The following is a 21,280-nucleotide window of genomic DNA, read 5'->3' as shown; positions in this document are numbered from 1 at the left end:
ACGGCTGTGTTCTTATAGGAGATTTTCCAGGTGGTGTTTGTACTGGGCTCAGGAAATAGAGAGATATATGTGTTTGTACTGGGCCTGTTTGTGTTGAGAGATATATGGTGGGATGTGTTTGTACTGGGCCTGTTTGTGTTGAGCCCGGGGCTGAGGAATGTGCCTGATTTCTTTCAAATGTTCACAAAACAAATCTTTTATCATACCTTGTCCCTGCTTTTGAACTTTTTATTTTTTAATTTAAAACAGAATGAGACGGTGTCTCACTATGTTGCCCAGGCTGGCCTCAAACTACTGAGCTCAAGGAATCCTCCCCCCATCAGCCTCCTAAAGTGCTGGTATTACAGGTGTGAGCCACCGTGCCCAGCCTTTTGAACTTTTTATTAACAATTACATCAAGGCCAGAGATCCTTGCCTGACTTTCAAGATATTTCATAAATTCAATCTCATTTTTCTTGTATTTTCAAGAAAGATAAATCACACTCTAGTCAGATCAGCACCCTCAATGTTTCCATCATCTCCTACTGCTCCAAAAGAGATACACTATATACATTCTCATGATAGAGCTTTTAATCTTTTCCATTTAAAAAAACAAAAACAAAAACTTCACACTTTAGTGCTGTGGTAGGTAGAATTCTAAGATGGCCTTGAAATTTCTCCATTCTGGGGTGAACACACCATAATAATCCACGGAACCATGTACATGATGGATTAGAGCCCATCATTGTGTTATGTGGTACAGTGGACTTTAAGAACGTTAGTTTACCCAGGTGGGCCTAACTTACTCAAGAAAGCTCTTTAAAGCAGAGAGTTTTATCTAACTGGTCACAGAAATATAATTCACAAAAAGCATGAAAAACATGAGAGAGACTTCATGCACTACTGCTGGTTTCACGATGGAGAGGACTGTATGGTAAGGAAAATAAAATTGGCTTATAAGAATCAAGACAGCACTGGCTCACAGTAGGTAATATGGGTTTATCAGCCTTATATCTGTCAAGGAACCACATTCTACCAACAGGAATGAGGCTAGAAGTAGATTTTTTCCCAGAGTCTCCAAGCAAGAATGTAGCCAATGACTTGATTTCAGCTTTGTGATACCCTGAGCAGAAAACCTGATCACACTGTGCTGACCTTCTGACCAGCAGACCATGGTATAATAAATAGATATTATGTTAAATGCTAAGTTAGTGGCAATTTGTTATTCAGGAATAAAAAACTAATACAGTGCCTAATTGCTTCCACTTTACCACCACCGTTTCACAAACATTTTGGTTAAGACTAGGCAGGGCATTCAGCAAAGTAGCCAGAGGATCAGTGCCTTAGTAGTAGTGCTAAGCTCTCCCTGGAACAAAAGCTATGCTAGCCACGCATGAGCAATGAGTAAATACAGACCTGAAAGGGATCAAAGAGTATGCAAATAATTTAAATACATAAAAAGTTAAAACTGACATTCTTTAAAGAAACAGCAAAATCTAGAAACACAACTATACAACACGCACAATGTACACAATCACAAAATGTATTATAAAAGCAAAGAAGCAAGAAAATGTGACCCATGCCCAAAAGAAAAAAAATCGGCCAATAGAAAAAGGTCCAGAAGTATCAAAGATGGTGGTACTAAAAGACAAAGATGTTAAAAAATTTATTACAAATGTGTTAAAATATTTAAAGAAAAACACGAACTTATTGAGAAAAATAAATGGAAAATATAAGAAATGCGTAATGCAATTTTTAGATGTGAAATATACAATAATGAGATAGTATTTAACAGCAAATTACATATTACAAAAAATCAATCATCTTAAAGATAGCAATAGAAACTATCCAAAATGAAACAGAGTAAAAAAGAATGAAAAAGGAACATAGTTTTAGTGGCCCATAGGAAAATATTAAGTGGTCTATCATATATACACATATATTCTTAGGAAGAAGAGTTGGCAGGAAAGTATGTAAAGATACAATAGTAAAAATTCTTCTAACTCTACTAAAATAATTAATAAACCCACAGTTCCAAAAATCAATGAAGCCTAGGCAAGGCACACACACATACATACCACAACAAAATTAAATTGCTAAAACCAAAGATAAACAGAAATTCTTACAAGAGGCCAGAAAAAAATACTAAATCATAATGTATAGTGAACCCTAGATAAAAGCCAAAAATAACCACAGACACCTTAAGCAAACTATGCAAGCCAAAAGACAATGGAATAGCTTTAGAGTACTATAAGTAAAAACTTGGCAAAATAAAAGTCTTACAAATTGAAAAAGAATTAAAGTCATCTTTATAGGCAGACAGGAGTGTGTACATTGAATACTGTATATAATCAAAAATTACTTCAAAAATAAATGTGAAGTAAAAAAAAAATTTGATAAAAGCTAAATGGATGTGTCATTGACAGACAAACATCACAAGAAATGTTAAAGGAAGTTCCTCGGGTGGGAAGAAAATGATAGCAGATGAAAATTTGTATTTCCTGAAAGGAATAAAGACTGTTAAAATAACAAATATGTGACTAAACAAAAATAGTTTTCATTATTTCTAATTCCTTTAAAAGGCCCAAAAGTATACACTGAAGATCATGTTACTTAAATATAAATAAACATTGTGACAAAATTGCATGAAAACAGGAGCGTAAGAATGGAAGTATGGTGCTTAAGTATCATATATGAGAAGTGATACAATATTTCAGGGTGTACTATAATTAGGTAAAGATGTATGTCTTACACTCTTAAACAGTATTAACAAAAAAGTTATAGATAATAAGTTGATAGTGAAAATAAAGTTGAATATTAAAAATAACTTAAAAATAAAACAGATTGACCTATACAAACAATAGTAGATATAAAATTATATTTGAAAAATATTAAAGTCATGAAAAAATAATATAGGAAAAGAGATAAAGTAGACAAATTCTAGTTAGAAAAAAATGAAAACAAAGAGCAAGATAGTAGATTTACGCCTACCCACATTCAAAGTTACATTAAATGTCAATGATTTGAAAATTCCAATTAAAGGGCAGAGATTTTCAGACTGCATTTAAAAAGCAATCTCAACTAATGCCTCTGAAGAAAATGCATTTTAAATAGAAATACACTAATAAGTTAAATGAAAAATAAAAATATAAAGTATGCAAATGCTAACATAAAATGTTGGAAACACTATATTAATATCAGGCAAAATATAATTTAGAACAAAAGTGTTAACAGAAATAGTGATATTTCATAATGACCAACAGATCAATCAATCAAGATGACAATATAATTCCAGTTGTGTATGTACCAAATAAGTGAGTTCCAAAATACATAAGCAAAAAGTGATATAACTAAGGACAAATAAACAAATTAAAATTATACTTTGAGATTTCAGTCATGGATAGAGTATGTGCAGATAAATCAGTAAGAATATAGCTGATCTGAAAAAAGTAAAAAACTATCACTCAAATTGTCTTAATTGGTATCTATAGTACATTCCACCAAAGCATAGCAGAATACAAATTCTTTGAATCACACATGGAACACTCACCAAAATAATCCATATTCTATTTAATAACATAAATCATAATGAATTTTAAAGAACTCTAGCCATGCAATGTATATTCTCTAACCAAAATGGAATTAATCAATAAATCAACAATAAAGTTACTTGGAGAATTGCCAAAATTTTGGAAATTAACAAACACACTGCTACCTATCATGTGGGGTAAAGAGAAATTCAGGAAGAACTCAACTCAATTAAACTGAAAATTTAACAAAATTAAATTTTGCAGCTGAAGCTGGGATGCAACTAATGCATTCAATATAAGAAAATTTATGTTACATATACTTACATTAAAAAATAAGAAAAGCATAAAATAAGAAATCTGATCATTTGCCTTAATAAGATTCTTTAAAAAGAAAATTAAACCTAACCTAAGCAAAGGAAAAAAAAAATAGTAAACAGCAGAAATCAATGAAGATGCAAATGAGTACACAATAGAGAAGGGTAATAAAAAGCCCTCAAAATTGAAAAATCCATACCATTTATAAACCTGTAGCTATAATTGTCAAGACAAAAAGAGATGACACATTTTTAATATTAAGAATTATAGACAGAAGATCACTGCAGATTCTGTTCATACTGGGTGAAATAAATATAAGCAAATTTATCCCCAACAACTGTTTGAAACCTTGGAGATTACAGACAAATTACTTGATGGACAAATATTATTTCATGACCAATAGATACTAACACTTTATATTTCATATAAGTGAAATATCATATAATTGCTTTCCTGGTTTTTTTTTTTTGAGATGGAGTCTCACTTTGTCTCCCAGGCTGGAGTGCAGTGGCACGATATCTGCTCACTGCAATCTCCGCTTCCCAGATTCAAGTGATTCTCCTGCCTCAGCCTCCCAAGTAGCAGGGATTACAGCCCACCACCACACCCGGCTAATTTTTATATTTTTAGTAGAGACAAGGTTTCACCATGTTGGCCAGTCTGGTCTCCAACTCCTGACCTCAAGTGATCTGCTCACCTCGGCCTCCCAAAGTGCTGGGATTATAGGCATGAGCCACCATGCCTGGTCCATGTAATTTTATATACATGAAATAGAAAGTAATAGCTTTATACATAATTTGTAATGAATTTGTAATTAAATACTTCCTTCCACAGAGAAAACTCCATACCAAGACGGCTTCATTGGTGAATTTTATCAAACATTTAAGGAAGAAATAATAATACGCTACTAGATGTCTTCCTGAAAATAGAGGAAGAGGAACCAGTTCCAACCTTATTTTATATGGGCAGCATTACTTTGATAGCAAAACCAGATAAAGCTATTACAAGGAAATAATTCAGTAGACCAATATCTTTTACAATCACTTCCTTTCATGTTCTGTGGTGTGACCTCTACTTAGGCCAGCGCTGAAGATGAGCTGGTCTTCCTAGCCCCATTTTCAAACTACCCATCTCTCTAACAACATTCCAAGATACCTCAAAACGGAAGTATTAGACTTAGCAGAGGAGAAAATCCATGTCTTCATGACATTCCTGCTGTCATGGTTCCTTCAGAAGTAAATTTTCTGCTATTAAAGTTTATATTTAGAAGCGATACTCTGTTCATGGTATGCTTGCATTCTACTATATATCAAATGAAATTAACCTGTTTTAATATTAAAAGAAACACAGAAGTTATTAGAACTCTATAAATGTCCCACAGTTAGACTCTATCCAACCTGAAATATATTTTCATGGGAATTTATAGAGATGTATGGATGTATTTTATGAAAAATATGTTTGAATTTCAGTTGCTTCCAAATATTTGTCCTTTCTACTTCCTATTTCCAGAAATGACCACCTTTGCTGGGTCCATAAGCATTGAACTGATTATGAGTCAGTGACTATGGCAATATAGGTTAGACTACAAAAGCCATATAATTATTATTTGCATATAAAACATTAACTTTTACTTTGTTTCCATCAAATTAAGCTCATCATAATAGTTCTTTAATGATTACATTTGCTCTTATTTGAAGGGTTTGCACATTGTTATATAAGTGAAAAATTCAGGCCAGTTTTACTGATATCCCATCAGAAAATGATTTAAGGACTGAAGCACAGTGCATCCATGTTTTCACCACCAAAAATGAAAACAATACGTTGTGAGGTGCTGACTACTTTCACCCTTTAATGTGTTATCTAGACTATCTGTGATTCCCAGTTGAATAATACATATATTAAAATGATTTTGTTGGACTGGTGGTTTATGATCTGCTGTATTTTTTATACATCTCATTCAAAAACCTTTGGTAAGTTGAGGATTAATCATAGTAGTTTTTATTAAAGATGTTTTAAATGTGCATTAATGACTGCTTATATTATCCACTTGTTCAATTTTTCAAGCTCCAAAATTATAGTTTTATGTGTTGCATGCTTTCTGCAGATTTTTTATTTTGCTCAAATGAGTGTAAAATCGTATATAGCTGAATATATTCCTATTGACATACATATGAATGGGCTCAATAGCTTAATGTAATCTGCCTAAAGATTGTAAGAGTCTGCCTAAACATAAAAATTCAATGACAAGTATATTTTATAAACAGAAATTGATGAGAGAATATATCTATGTAGAGTCTAGACACTCTGAAGTTTGTGACTTGAAGTCAAATGATATTTTTCTTTCCTCAAATACATTTTTTTACTATAAGTGGAAATTCACTAGCAGTATTCTATTCATGGGTAAGAGTAATGCCAACAAAGTGTTGAAGACAGAGAGTTTCATACAAGTCTAATAAATTTGGAAAAGATAGCATTACCGTTCATCATCCTGAATTCCAATTCTAAGTAACTCAGCTAATTGTGTAGCAGAAATCCACATATAAGCAATGAATGTTTGTGTTAAACTTATACTAGTAAATTATTTTTATAGTGCCATTTAGGTCATTCAGTTAATTCCACATTCTCTCATTAATACCTATGCCTATAAACGTGGCTTTAAAACGATGGATAGAGTCAAAGTTTTTTTAAGATGACATTTTATTACCTTTTCATAATTTGGCTTGTTTTAAATTATGTTTAGTCACTTGATAAATGCTTCTCCTGTTTTCCTGTTTTTAAAAGGTAATGTGGCATGAAGCAGTAAAAAGTACTGTACTTAGGGTCAGAAGAAAAAACCTATTCTGTCTGTCATGTGAGGTGCAAAGATAAATACTATTTCATTCTTGCATACTGTAAAATATGATAAACATGATTATACAAATATAAGGTTCTATGGGAGAAAGCACACAATGTAAGGTTTTGAAGAAAAAAATTAAAGAGTAGGATATATATGAATAAGAAGTTGCCAGATAGAGAAAGGAGAGGAATGGCATTAAAATCAGAGGGAATCAGCCACAATGTGTGCAAAGAAATAAGAAACAAATGACGACAACAACCAAAAATAAGACTAAAATCTGCAATGTTGTGATATGACTATATTACAGTATGTGTATGTTAATGGTGGTTTTGGGGTTATGGGGAAGAGGAGGGAGGTCCACAGTTGCAAAAAAGAAAGTGGGACCATAGCAGATAATATTGTAACTTTATGCTCCAGGCGATGGTGAGCTCTTAAACAAAGATTTAGTGGAGTGAAGTAAAACTTTTTTTTATATCTTTAATTTCCAAAATATCATTGTGCACTGCAGACTTTATCTGGGAGGAAAAAGAAACTGTTGCAGGAAGGCCAATTTTAGAAACCTAAGAGGGTTCATAGTAGAATAGGAATGAAGAAAAATTAATAGATTTGAGAGTAACTTTATACCTTGTTACAAATAGTTTATTTTTACTTACAAGGGTAACTACTAAATTTTAATGCCTTAACACAGAAGAAATCCAAATTCAAATTCTTCTTTTACCCTTTTATCATAGATGCAATGGCCACACTGTTATTTTTGAAAGGAATGCCCTTTTTCCCTCACTCCAAATTTCCCACTTCATTATCTAAAAATGGTTCCTCTCATTATTATCCTAACGCTCAGTCTTAACGGATGAAAGTATTTTTCTTCATCTTCTCTCCTAGGTCAGAATTTATTTATTTCTTCTCCTTGCTCCCATGATATATTGCTCGTATGTTCCATTCTTATTTTTTGCTACTTTTACCACATTATAGGAGCCTTAGTGGTAGGGTCCCTACCATGTCTGACAATCTGTGACACATATTCCCTTGATCATAAACACTCAATAAATGTATGGTGAAAGGAAAAATAATTGATTCTAACTCAACTGCAATCTAGATAATGTTATCTTCAAGTTATAAGACACTGACAGCCGGGCGCAGTGGCTCACGCCTGTAATCCCAGCACTTTGGGAGGCTGAGGCGGGCGGATCACAAGATCAGGAGATCGAGACCACAGTGAAACCCCATCTCTACTAAAAATACAAAAAATTAGCCGGGCGAGGTGGCGGGCGCCTGTAGTCCCAGCTGCTCGGGAGGCGGAGGCAGGAGAATGGCGTGAACCCGGGAGGCAGAGCTTGCAGTGAGCTGAGATCGCGCCACTGCACTCCAGCCTGGGCGACAGAGTGAGACTCTGTCTCAAAAAAAAAAAAAAAAAAAAAAGACACTGACAAACGATATTTATGGTATAACACAGGATCAGTATTTGATTTTTATGGATATAGGCATCTTTACTCATGTCTATGTGTAAAAGATAAACCTAGTTTAAAATCCCACCCACAAATGTTAGTGTTGACTCTTACAGTCAAATGTATTAATATATGCCCTTTCATATTTATTCTAACGTTGACTGTGAACTCTTATTATAATGTCTATAAGGTTAGTTTATTCAAGTTACCATTTCTACTAATAGTAAATCATTACTCATATAGAGTTTCATTACATTTAAGCAACCACATCCTTTTAATGACTGAAATGGAACACAGGAATGGAGGTTTATACTTGATTGTACCTGATATGGTTTGGCTTTGGGTCTCCACCCAAATCTCATTTCAAATTGTAATCCCCACAATCCCCATGTGTTGAGGGATGGACCTGGTGGAAGGTGATTAGAACATGGGTGCAGTTTTCTCCACGCTGTTCTCATGATAGTGAGTGAGTTCTCACCAGATCTGATGGTTTTATAAGTGGTGATTTCTCCTCTCTTCTCTCCCCTGCCGCCTTGTGAAGAAGATGCCTGCTGCCCCTTCTGCCATGATTGTAAATTTCCTGAGGCCTCCCTGGTCATGTGGAACTGTAATTCAATTAAGCCTCTTTCCTTTATAAATTACCCAGTCTCAGGGAAGTTCTTTATACTAGTGTGAAAACAGACTAATACAATACCATGGTTTATTAATAAGTATTTGAGTAATGAGTCCTGATGTGTTACTGTAACTGTACCTCTTCTATAAAGATCATTTTTGTGCTATAAGACCTAGGGTATTTTGAAAAAATTCAAATCTTTAGTATCTGTTCATTCATTATTTTATAAACATTACAAAAACTTATACCTCAGAAATATGGTAATATTTTCCCATACATTACAGCTGTAATAGATTGTACTTTTCAGAAATGACTGCAATTTCCAGTTTCACATCATCTTCTAGAATCTTGCCACTTTGCCATTATAGGGTAGTGTTGAACCCCCCTCACTTTGACCTTGAATGGGTTTGTTGAAGCAATAATAAACTGATAGTGACACTATGTGACAGCCAAGATTAGTCATCTAAGCAACATAGTTTCTGTCTAGCTCTTGCTCTGGATACATGCCCTTGGAACTCAGCCACCACACTGTGAGGAAGCCCAAACCACATGGAGAGATCTGCATGGAAAGGAGGTGAGGCTTTAGGCCCTAAGTCCTCCCCAAGCTCCCACCTGAAAACTGCTACCAATTGTTAATTAGGTGCACTTATCACATGACTTCCTCACCAATGTGTGTATATTGTGACTTCCCACCCACATTATGGAACAAAGAAAATGACTTGTAGTTTTGGGGCATATAGTATTGAAGTAGTTAAAAGGCAATAGTATTCTGAACAAAGTAAATGAAATTATTCGTAAGAGGTACACATCCTGTATTAATAGAACATTTCCTTGTAATGTGAATGTGTCCTCCAGGACAGCCAAGCTTACTCTGTTTAGTTGGCTTTTTATTATGAGTGCTTAGAACAGACCTCGGCCCAAAGTATGGACTCAGTACATAAAACAATGAATTTATAAGGAGAGATTGATATGGTTTGGATTTGTGTCCCTGTCCAAATCTCATGTCAAATTGAATGAAGGGCCTGATGGGAGATGACTGGATCATGGGGGCAGATTTCACCCTTGCTGTTCTTGTGATAGTGAGTTCTTATGAGATCTGATGGTTTAAAAGTGTGTGGTACTTCCCCCTTTGTCTCTCTCTCTCTCTCTCTCTCTGTCTCTCTTTCTCTCTCCTGCTCTGCCATGGTAAGATGTGCTTGCTTCCCCTTCGCCTTGCATCATGCTTGTAAGTTTTCTTTTTTCTTTTCTTTTCTTTTTTTTTTTTGAGACAGACTTTCACACTTGTTGTCCAGGCTGGAGTGCAATGGCATTATCTCGGCTCACCGCAACCTCCACTTCCAGGTTCAAGTGATTCTCCTGCCTCAGCCTGCCAAGTAGCTGGGATTACAGGCATGCACCACCACATCAGGCTAATTTTTGTATATTTAGCAGAGACATGGCTGCTCCACGTTGGTCAGGCTGGTCTCAAACTCCTGACATCGGGTGATCCACCTGCCTTGATCTCCCAAGTGCTGGGATTACAGGCGTGAGCCACTGCGTTTGGCCGCTTATAAGTTTTCTCAAGCCTCCCAGTCATGCTTACTGTTAAGCGTGTGGAACTGTGTCAATCAAACCTCTTTTCTTCATAAATTACCCAATCTTAGGTAGTTCTTTTTAGCAGTGTGAGAACAGACTAAACTCGAAATCTGGTACCAGAGGTGGGGTACTGCTAAAAAGATACCTGAAAATGTGGAAGTTACTTTGGAACTGCATAATGGGCAGCGGTTGGAACACTTTGGAGGGCTCAGAAGAAGACAGGAAGTTGTGGGAAAGTTTGAAACTTCCTAGAGACTTGTTGAATGGTTGTGACAAAAAGGTTGATAGTGATGTGGACAATGAAATTCAGGCTAAGGCCTTCTCATACGGAGATGAGGAACACATTCGGAACTGGAGCAAAGGTCATTCCTGCTATGCATTAGCAAAGAGACTGGCAGCATTGTACTCCTGCTTTGGGGATCTGTGGAACTTTAAACTTGAGAGAGATGATTTAGGGTATCTGGCAAAAAAAAAATTCTAAGCAGCAAAGTGTTCAAGATGAGACCTGGTTGCTTCTAAGAGCCTATGCTCCTTTGCATAAACAAAGGAATAACCTAAAACTAGAACTTATATTTAAAAGGGAGGCAGATGAAAGTTTGAAAAATTTGCAGCCCGACCATGTGGTAGAAAAAGAAATTTTTTCCTGGGGAGATATTCAAGCAGCCAGCTGCAGAAATTTACATAAGTAAAGAGGAGCTGAATGCTAATGACCAAGACAATGGGGAAAATGTCTGTAGGGCATTTCAGAGATCTTTGCAGTAGCTCCACCCATCACAGGTCTGAAGACTTAGGAGAGAAAAATTGTTCCTTGGGCCAGACCCAGGGACCTGCTATTCTTTGTAGCCTTGAGACATGGTGCCCTGCACCCCAGTCACCCCAGCTCCAGCCATAGCTAAAAGGGCCAAGGTATATCTCAGGTCATGGCTTCAGAGGGTGCAAGCCCCAAGTCTTGGCAGCTTCCACATGGTGACGGGCCTGTAGGTACACAGAAGGCAAGAATCGAGGTTTGGTAACCTCCTCCTAGATTTCAGAGGATGTATAGAAATCCCTGGATGTCCACGTAAAAGTCTGCTGCAGGGGTTCAGCCCTCATGGAGTACCTCTATTAGGGCAGTGCAGATGGGAAATGTGGAGTTGGAGTCCCACACAGATCCCCTACTGGGGCACTGCCTTGTGGAGCTGTGAGAAGAGGACCATTGTCTTCCAGACCCCAGAATGGTAGATTCACCAATAGCTTGCATTGTGTACCTGGAAAAGCTGCAGAACCTCAATGCTACCTCTTGAAAGTAGCCATGTGGGGGTGTACCCTGCAGAGTCACAGAGGACGAGCTGCCCAAGGCCTTGGTAGCCCATCCCTTACATCATCATGCCCTAGATCTCAGCCATGGAGTCAAGACATCATTTTGGAACTTTAAGATATAATGACTGCCCAGCTGGGTTTCAGACTTGCATGGGGTCTGTTAGCCCCTTCATTTTGCTCAATTTCTCCCATTTAAAATGGCATTTATCCAATGCCTGTAAACCCAGTGTATCTTGGAAATAATTATAATAACTTGTTTTTGACCTTACAGGTTCATAGGTGAAAGGGACTTATCTGGCACCAAAGTCTTAGCTGAGACTTTGGAGTGTAGACTTTTGAGTTAATGCTGAAATGAGTTAATACTGGGGGACTCTTGAGAAGGGACAACTGTATTTGGCAATGGGAGAGGGACATGAGATTTGGGAGGGGCCAGGGGCACAATGATATGGTTTGGATTTATGTTCCTGCTCAAATCTCATGTGTCAAATATGAAGAGGGGCATGGTAGCAGGTGACTGAATCATAAAAGTGGATGTCCCCCTTGCTGTTCTCTTGATAGTGAGTGTGTTCTCATGAGATCCAATGGTTTAAATGTGTGTGGCACTTCCGTCTTCACTCTCTCTCTCCTGCTCTGCTATGGTAAGTTGTGCTTGCTTCCAATTGGCTTCTGTCATGATTGTAAGTTTCCTGAGCACCCTCCACCCAGTCATGCTTCCTGTTAAGCCTACAGAACTGTGAGGCAATTAAATCTCTTTTCTTCACAAATACTCAGTCTCAGGTAGTTCTTTATAGCAATATTAGAATGAACTAATACAGAGAGATAGAAATCAAGACTAAAAAAGGATAATTAAGGCTTTCAAAAGTATACACAATCGAAATTTTTGCAAAGTGAAATTTGTCAGAATGTTATCTAAATTTATGAAAACGTTAATATACATAAAAATTAGAAAAAATGTATATTTAAAACTACAAGAATCTTAAAATCTAACATACATTACTTTCACATTCAATTAATGTTTAATTTCAAATATATGCTATCTTATGTTAACCTTCAACATCATTGTTAAGTGTGTAGAAGTTTTTTATTTAGTTGTCTTATTTGTGTCACATTTTACTAGTACCTGAAATACAGGAATTGATTTAACATCCCCAAAATGTATTTTCATCTGTTTTTTAAATATCATATAATATTTGCAATTTTGATTCAAAAAGTGCTATATTACTTTCTCTAAAGCAACTACCTTCGTGATTTTATCCATAATATTGGTTGCAAGGTAGGTCGTGTCTTTCTTAATGTTTTCTCCTAAATGAAAAGGTCCTTGCAGACATTATAAATCCAAAGATTCAGATTCAGTCATGTATTTTTCCATTTTACTGACCTGCAGTGAAGCACATCTTTTCCAAGCAACACGTAAGGCATTAGGGGAAAATTCCATAACTATAAAAAATGTTGACTATTTACTCTGCATTGTGAGGCATAGCTCATTCAAAGTATGACTGACAAGAAGACAAATTAACTCAATAGTCAGAGGAAATAAAAATCAGCATGAGAAAAATTATTGAGTGAAAAGTCACTGAGTATGATATTATTAGCCATTTTATATTTCCATAATATAAATTTATCTGTGATAAATCATGGAAACTTCCCACAAAGGATTCATGTATATCCTAAACATTAACAAAACTATTAATTAGTGTTATTTATAATCACTGGGCTCAATAAATTCAGATAAAATTATGTGGATTACATTTTCTAAAAAAAATTATTAAGACATGTAAAACATCATCTCATTTAGGAAAATGATATCTTGGACAAAAAGAAATATTTATGAAATGATATAACATTCTATTAAGATATTTTTTATTTTATTGTATTCAAATCATTAGATATAAGTTCCTTAAAATTTGTCAAGTGATAACATTTACAGTTTAAACATTAGAAACACTCTATGGTTGATGTTAAATTGTGCTTAGTAATATATCACTTTGAAATTATCTCCTACGGGAAATTCTTGACATAAAAAAATATTAATCCATCACCTATGAATTTACCTCTTCTCATATTATCAAAATTTATAAATAGGATAAAATATGTCATAGTCTATTGCAACTATTAAGTTGAAAAGCACTTTGATATGATTCAGCATCTAAAAATGTGGAATACCAGATAGCTCCACGGTAAATGAATTTCCAGTGTATTAATTACTTACAACAATAGCACCAACAAGTTTGCTCAAATGACTAATGATAAAAGCCTATTTTTTTATTTTACCAAATATCCATTGATAATATCTCAACCTTACTTATTCATCAGCAAGAATACTTCCTAAAGTGTTAAGAAGTAATATTTTTTAAGGACCTCTGAGCATTGCCTTCTGCTTATATTTTATGACACTGCCTTCCTTTAATGTAATGCTTCAGAAATAAGAAATTATGTGTGGATCCCACCATGTTCCTCAACATTGAGTTCTTACTTCTATGCTTTATCCTACACTGTCTTCTGTCATTTCTGGGCAGCTTTCTCTCTTAAATTTCATCTTAACTTGGTAAAACTGGAGTTTTAAAAACTCAGTTGAGGACTGTGTTGGCTAGCTCCAAGACCACCCCCATATTCATAGATTTCCTAGAAAGACTCACAGGATTCAGCATTTGGGTGTACTTACCACAAAGATTTATTATAGCAAAGTAGTAAGGATACACAGTTGGATCATACTGGGAAAAGGTGCAGTGTTGGGAGGAATCCATGTGATTTTCTTAAGTTTTCTTCTTCCCATGAGGTGTCACACACAGTATCCTCTTCCAGTAACAAAATGCAGCAATATCTGTGATGTGTGCTATGTTTCTGCCCAGTGAAGTCCATTAGAGACCTAGCTGGGGACTGGTCATGCAGGTACCCTCTGCCTAGAATTTACTAACATTCCTGACTCCCAAAAGAAAAGTAGATGTTAAGTATAAGCCATATTGTTTGCACAGACAAAGCACAATGAACCACCTTTATCAGTTAAATGTTGACTGGGAACCAAGTTTCTAGATGTCAACCAAGGGCCAACCTTTTAAACAGTCTTCCTATTTTATATTTTACTTTATTTTATTTTTGGGGGAGCAGACAGAGTCTTGGTCTGTCGCACAGGCTGGAATGCAGTGGCGCGATCTCAGCTCACTGTAACATCTGCCTCCAGGTTCAAGGGATTCTTGTACCTCAGTCTCTTAAGTAGCTGGGATTACAGGTATGTGCCACCATGCCCAGTTACTTTTTGTGTTGTTAGTAGAGACGGGGGTTTTACCATGTTGCCCAGGCTGGTCTCAAACTCCTGGCCTCAAGTGATCCACCCACCTTGGTCCTCCAAAGTGCTGAAATTACAATCGTGAGCCACCAAGCCCGGCCTCAAGTCACCTTTCTAAAGATAGCAGGCTGAGGCCTACTATATTAGTTTTTGGTTTTTGTTTTTGCTTTTTTTTGCACAGGAAGTAATCCTCTATAAAGAATCCGTTTCTGATTCCTGGAAAGTCAGCTGCTGGTGTTCAGTGCTCCCAGACTTAAATATTTCATAGTATTTTCTGCTTTGGAGTACAATAGCCAATATATTTAGCCTTCTCTCCCATATTACTCCTGCATATCTTTTACATAGAACTTGAAAAATAGAACTCACTTGGGAAAAGTCTCTTGAAAGGATCATAAAGTCCTACTTCTACTTAATTTAGTATTTATATCTTATCCCCCTTTCCATCCTATTCTCTTCCTAAATAATTCACTCTGAATATCATTAAGTAATTTTCTTCTTTGTCATTGTTAGTACCATATGCAAATATGTGTCAAGGTGTCAAGTAGAAAGGAGGTAGGTTGAGCTGTCATGGCCTGAAGCAGGGTGTTAGAGCCGAGTCTGGTAAGCAGAAAATCCAGAGTAGGAGCAGACCAGCACAGGACGCTGGAATCCAAGTAGGATGATGATGAGGCAGGCATCACTATCGGGAGGCACCCCAGCATGTTGTGTCAGAGCCCAGTAGGTGGGAGGGCATCCAAACAGAGGGAGAACCAAGGTAGAATTGTGGATCTTGGGGCAGTGAGAGGAGGGTGTCTACACAGGGATGAAACAGTGGTAGCGGTGGCTGGCAGAGTATTTGAGGCTAAATGAAGAGAGGCAGTAGTGGGTGTATATTTGGAAAGTTAATATAGATGTAGATATATATTTACATGTATATATTTACTTATATATGTAGGATTTAAAAGACTATATATAGCATATTTGTTTCTAGTCTCCATGGTCCTAATATATAACAACAAAAATTTTAAATTATTGTTACATTCTTTAAAGAAATATTCCACTGGTTATTTTGATGAGAATGTGTTTCTCAGTTAGGGAGAGAGAAGTCACAAATGTATTATTGCTGTTGATATCAAACATAAGTTCAAAGCACTCCCCAACCCCTACCCTGCCAAGATAAGCTTACTGCATCTAAGAGAACTGGAAGTGAAATTGAGGATGTAGAACAAGATACTAATTTCTAAAGGTTTAATATCAAAGAGCAAATTTCCATAAGATCTAGGACTGTAAGCTCAAGTCTTTCATTAAACCCTTCTACCTCCTTCCTGCATTTAGAGCCTACTACAACAGCTATCTTAACACACCAGTATGAAAGATAGCCATCTTTTTCCCTAAATACATTTTCCTTCTACTTGCTGTTTGTTATAATTACTCTTCCAGTCACTGGGCTCAACACCTGTCACTTATCTTTTTCATCTTAGCCTTCCATACCCAACATTCAGATCATCATGCATAGCAACATTTTCTCTCACAAGTCATCTCACGCACATTTCATTTACTTTTCTATTGAATCCTTCAGTCGGAGAAGTCTTTTTTTTCTCTTAGTTTCTTCTTATTTAGATTTCTCCTGCATGTAGCTGTAATAAAATTAAGAATTTTTTAAAATTTTCTCTATAAATTGGTTAGAGAAATAAACAGTCAAAGAGGAAGTTGGATCAGGGTTGGAATATATCTTTTAATTCCTTTCTCCTCTAACTTTGCCATTTCTTTCACTATGCAAGCAATACTTGCTTTGTCTACAGTATTTTCACCTCACATCATACAGTGTCCATGTCTTTTTTCTTTTTCTTTTTTTTTTTTTTTGAGACACAGTTTCACTTTGTTGCCAGGCTGGAATGCAGTGGCACAATCTCGTCTCACTGCAACCTCCGCCTCCCAGGTTCAAGTGATTCTCCTGCCTTAGTCTCCTGAGCAGCTGAGATTACAGGCACATGCCATCGTGCCCGACTAATTTTTGTATTTTTCGTAGAGTTGGGGTTTCACTTTGTTGGCCAGGATGGTCTCGCTCGCTTGACCTTGTGACCCGCCTGCCTCGGCCTCCCAAAGTGCTGGGATTACAGGCGTGAGCCACCACGCCCCACCGTCTTTTTTCATATTTTACATGTTTTAAATATGTTTATTGTAAAATATTTTTTAAATGTTTAAAATATTTGTTATTTTTTCTATCCCCTTTTGACTATGCAATCCTTTGCTAGGATAAAAAAGCTATACTTTCCAAATGTCTTTATTCAGAGAAAAACTTATATTTCAAAAAAATGCTATTGAAAATGAGACACATATAGATCAAGAACATCAAAGGCAATTACTTAACAAGCATTCCAGGTCTGTTGGTCTCCACAGATCCTTCTGCATGGAACTCTGTTTAAAATCAGTTGGAGTTCTGCCCCCACAAAGGTTTCACATAAGGGAAAAAGAATAAGAATTTAAACATAAATAAGTAGAACAAACTTTAATAAGCTCTCTCAATGAGTATTTACCTGAGGGACTGGAACAGCTGCAATGTAAAACCTGCTTAATAACCCTCTATTAAATAATTTTATTTGTTTAAATTAAAATCCAAATGCAGGCTAAGCCATAAACAAAAAAATTACATATTATCATTTTCTAAAAGTGGGGTAATTAAGGGATCTTCTTTTAACTAAATAATTTTAAGAATTCTATTGTTTTGCTTTTCCTTAAACTCTACTACTTTGAATGGTTTATTAAAACCGACCGCAAAATGGTGTATAAAAATAATGAATATACTTTGTGTATCAAAGTGGCTTGCTAGAGCATATCAAGTGGTTTTAAAGAAAGTAAACAGGCAAATTAATCGCCAGTTTTCTCGCAGACTGTGGCTTCTGAAATGATGAAAACCTTGTAAGACTTCTTTCAGGTTTTCAATGGCCATAAATGATTTGGAAGTAATTTATCTTTTTCGCCATTGTTAGTACCATATGCAAGAATTTGCTCTTCTCCAGTTTTAGAAAAATAAGACTTTTGTTTCTTCAGAACCCTTGCTGCTTCATTCTCATTTGCAGTCACAATTCTCAGTTTATGGCACTGGAATTTTTCCATAGCAATTAATCCCAAAGTTATAAATATGATAATGAGTCCAACAAGCAAATTTATATGTTCCTACTTATTTTTCCTTTTTCCCATTTCTGACAAATAAACAGTCTCTTGGAGAATGAAACACTTAGGGAACAGATTCTGAAATGAAACTCATAAGCAAGATTACTTTTGTATTAAAAGAGATTTCCATGTTCTCTCTTTCTCTCATTTGTTTTCCCACAGATGTCAAGCTCCATCAGGGCAGGTTGATCTTGAAAACTCGGGTCATTCCACTATTCAACTGGGTGCCTTGCACACTGTGAGTGATCAATAATAATCAGTTAGAAACTGATGTGTTCCTTCTAATTTGCCCCCTGAATTCTTAAGTCATAGGCACAAGTGTGTCAGCATTCATGATACCAAGAATATTTTAATAACAAAATTATTATTTTTACCAGATTTATTAAGGTATGGTTGATGTACAAAACCTGCACATATGTAATATGCACAATTTGATGAGTTTGGCCCATTACCACAATCAAGGTAACAGACATATCCAACACCTTCCAAAGTTTCACTGTGCCCTCTGTTTTGGGTGGCAAGAACAGTTAACATGAGGTCTACCTTCTCAACACAAATATTCTTTATATTAAAAGAACCACTGAGTTCCTTCATAACAACAGCCATCTCATGAGGCAGAATCGAGACTGTAATATGATGGTTAGATTTTGGATACCTATTTGCAAATTTGCTAGTCTTAACAGAGTTCCAATCACATAGATTGTGACAGATTCTCAGAATAGCATTATGGGAACTTTGAGAATTTAGTCCATTTCATTATATAAAATATATTTAAGACTCTCTGTATATGAAGAATAAAGTCCCTGTAAATGGGTTATTTTTAATAGGAACTCTTCAAGGTCTAAAACTTGAAAAGGGGAAGATCTTTTGAAGAGGACTTTGCAAAAGACTTTGACGGTATTAATAAATGGGAAAAAAGAAGTTGAGCTCAGGTTGCCAGCTTGTCTTTTTAATAATAGTCTAAAGAAAGACACAGGGTCACTGCCCTTTCCCTGAAGACCATATCCTAGGGATACTGTGAAGTTTTTGAAAACTCAAATATGTTTTAAGTATTTAGCCTTAGCTATGCTGTGACTTTTATATGTACCCGTTATCTTGCTAGTATATCAGATTTTGTTTCCCCAGGGAACAAAGGTTAAAAACAAACAAACAAAACAGACAGCTGTGTATATTTTCCAATGAATAAAGAGTACAAAAAAAAAATTACCACAGGATAAAGCCCCTCTGCCAAACTCAAAATAGTATGGAACCCAGAAAGGAAATTAAAAATATACTACATATTTTTTCTACATAGTCATAGTTTTTATAAAATGTTTACAATCCATGATCAAATATTTTGGTATTTTTCCTTAGTAGTTTTTTCTTTGGTAGTTCACAATATAAACAAATATAGTGTTTTATGAAAAAAATTAATACATAAAAATTTGAAGCTGCTAGACTTCAGTCAAAAGTTAATGTACATAACTCAATGATTGGTCAAAGGTTTTGCTCATTTTACATGTTGATTGAATTTCTTTTTTAATTCGGAACTACTATTTTTTAAAATTAAGATGATACTATGTTAAAAATTATCTATTAGAGACTAAAAAAATGAGTTATCTGGAAAGAGTTTAAGTCAGATATACTAGTCATATTCTAGTTTATTCTATATACTATATACATATACTAGTATATTCTAGTCAGATATACTAAAGTTATCTTATTTAAAATAGATCATCTAGATCTTTAAATCCATCCTTCTGGGAAGTTGGTATAACTGGTTAAAATATGGGAGGAGTAGATGTGGTGCTCTCCTTCCCTATGACCACAGACATATTTCCTGCCCTGTCAAAGACCTCAGAGAGATACCCCGGGGACAAGTAAGAGAGTATACAGCTATCTGTGCAAATTTATCACTAGTATTGGGAAAAACAAATTGGTATGCAGACTTTACTATTGTAGATGTCTGTTGATGTAATTATGGAGCTAAAATAATATATACTTTAGGGTCGGAAGTCCTGGCAGTGAGTCAGCTTCAGCCACTTAGTTGTATAATACAATCCTGGAAAATCATTTAACCTCCTTGAGCTTTGTTTCCCTTTGGGAAAAATAAACATTGGAATAATACACATCTCACAAAGTCTTTTTGAGAATTAACTATAGTAAATACATTGAGAAAGTACTTTTTACAGAGTTGTACAAGTGTGGCTTATTGCTAAGGTAAATTTTTTTTTGTTGTTGTTGAGACAGAGTCTCGCTTTGTCCCCCAGACTGGAGTGCAGTGGCCGGATCTCAGCTCACTGCAAGCTCCGCCTCCCGGGTTCACGCCATTCTCCTGCCTCAGCCTCCCGAGTAGCTGGGACTACAGACGCCCGCCACCTCGCCCGGCTAGGTTTTTTTTGTATTTTTTAGTAGAGACGGGGTTTCACCGTGTTAGCCAGGATGGTCTCGATCTCCTGACCTCGTGATCCGCCCGTCTTGGCCTCCCAAAGTGCTGGGATTACAGGCTTGAGCCACTGCGCCCGGCCTCCGGTAAATTTTTTTTATCCACTGAACATCTTGGTAGTAAATCAGGTTGATTCTTTATGAACATTTTAGAGAGTTAGATTAATAATCTCTAATGGAAAAAAGGTATATATTAACATCTAATTATTTATTCACTCATTCAGCAAACCTTCACTGTATTTCTACTATGTGCCAAGCATGATAACAGATACTTAGGACCAAGAGCTAAAAGGCCAGTGCCTTCTCTCAAGGAAGTTACAGTGCAGTGGCTAAGAAACAGAATGACACAAACAGGTCTCATTTGAGCTGTTACAGACTCTGACGAAGCAGTTAAGTTGGACATCATTTTGAAGAGGTGAGGCAATGGTTCCTGGAGGATGTGAATCTTGAGCTGAGTAGCTGATAACTATGGGGGAAAGGATGCATATACCAAGACCCAAGATCAAGGTAAAACACATTAAATTTTGCAAACTAAAAACAGCTGAGCCAGACTGTGAAGTAAGTTAATGTTAAAATATGAGATGAGATTTACAGAGTAGAGGAAACAGAGATCCTGAACAGTCTATATTCCCTTCTAAGGATTAATTTAGGGAAAAAAAGGAAGGCTATTAAAAGGGGTGATGATATGATTATGAGTTCATTAAAACATAACACTCTAAATAAATGGTATACACATTGCAAAGAAAGAAAACTGACCCTATTTGCAGGTGATACAATTGTGTACATAGAAAACTCATGAATTAATAAGTACAACAAAATTGCAGGATA

At 35.8% G+C, this 21,280-nt stretch overlaps 1 long non-coding RNA gene across 1 annotated transcript; it reads left to right on the top strand.

Annotated features, from left to right (window-relative positions):
- Positions 1–9,226: 9,226 nt before the first annotated feature.
- On the top strand, positions 9,227–20,786 carry LOC139362754 (uncharacterized). Its single transcript, XR_011622017.1, has 3 exons — positions 9,227–9,292; positions 18,191–18,266; positions 20,677–20,786. It is a non-coding gene; the product is annotated as an uncharacterized lncRNA (long non-coding RNA).
- The last annotated feature ends 494 nt before the right edge of the window (positions 20,787–21,280 follow it).

Source organism: Macaca nemestrina, chromosome 4 (genome assembly GCF_043159975.1).
Source record: "Macaca nemestrina isolate mMacNem1 chromosome 4, mMacNem.hap1, whole genome shotgun sequence".
Classification (NCBI taxonomy): domain Eukaryota; kingdom Metazoa; phylum Chordata; class Mammalia; order Primates; family Cercopithecidae; genus Macaca; species Macaca nemestrina.
Note: the sequence above shows the minus strand (reverse complement) of the source record. Positions and strands in the feature narration are given on the sequence as shown.